This window comes from Melopsittacus undulatus, chromosome 4, assembly GCF_012275295.1.
Source record: "Melopsittacus undulatus isolate bMelUnd1 chromosome 4, bMelUnd1.mat.Z, whole genome shotgun sequence".
NCBI lineage: Eukaryota > Metazoa > Chordata > Aves > Psittaciformes > Psittaculidae > Melopsittacus > Melopsittacus undulatus.
In genome coordinates this window covers 57,850,949-57,852,191 of record NC_047530.1, presented here as the reverse complement: position 1 = coordinate 57,852,191, position 1,243 = coordinate 57,850,949, and positions in this window count along the sequence as shown.

The following is a 1,243-nucleotide window of genomic DNA, read 5'->3' as shown; positions in this document are numbered from 1 at the left end:
GTTACACGTTGTCTGTGCTTTACCTCCTGAACAGGATCAGTCATGCTGATGGACCATTTACAGGGGACCTGGAATGTGTTGTGGAGCTGGATGGCTTCTTCCTGGCACTGCCCACACTGGACAGCGTAGAACTCCAGCCTGTCCCTGGACAGGCAGAGGGACGGCTCAGCCACCATGGCACGGAGGCGGACCTGGAATGTGGGGCCTCCTCTGACCTACAGAAGGACAGAGCATCCAGTTGAGAGCCCACCCAATACTCGCTGCTGTGCCCAACCTGCTGCCTGCCCCAGAAGCTGGAGTACCTTGATGGGCAGGAGCACATCCACTTTTCCCAGGGGCACGCTGGCACTCTGTGGGTCGAAGCACACTTCAAATGTCTTGCTCTCACAGGAGGGCAGGCACTTCACACGCTCCAGGCACACGCTGAAGCCTGAACACAGCAAAATAAGCAGCTGAGATACACAAGCAACAGGAAATGGCTCAGAAGCACGGTAAGGCCACAGGGATGTCCTGGCTGGCAGCTCTCTGAAACACCCCTTTGCATCTCCAGAGAAGCTGCTCTTCTCCCTCTGGCATTGCCCAAAGCAAAAGGACTTTCACAGCCAGAATCCAGGGGTTGCATAGTAAAAAGGAATCACATTGCTTAAGGAACTCCAGCAATTCCTTCATCAGGTATCTGAGGGAAGGATGCATAGACCTCTCCAAAGGAGAATTGCCACCTAAGATACTAAATGCTGGGGTGTTCCCTGGACAGCGGCTTAGAAGAGACGACTGGCCACCCCGCAGAGACAGCAGTCACCATGTGGTGGAGCTGCAGCCTTACCTCAAGGCCTCTTTGGGAAGCCTGTTTCCATAGAGCAGAGGATCCCACAGGCCGGTCAATAAAGGCTGAGCAGAAGTGCTCTGGCACTATGAACTCTAAACAAAGCACTTCCGAACCACAGAGGGTCCATCTTTTTGCAACATAAACCCTCAGAGTGCACAAAGAAACTCGGATGCGGCTCACGGGAGCCAAGAGCAGAAGATGCTGAGAGGCGATCAAGGGTATCAGCCCTTCTGGCCCCTGCAATCAGATTTTAGGGCAGCCACAGGCAGAGCAGGTCTCTGGGCACTGCTCGCCAGAAGTCAGGCTCTTGAACAGGGCACCCAGCACGGGGGTACTAAGGAGGAAAATGCTGTCCAAGGAAGTACTCAAATCTCCCCGTGTCCAATGGCTTCAGCTGATGTGTCAGAGATAGCTACT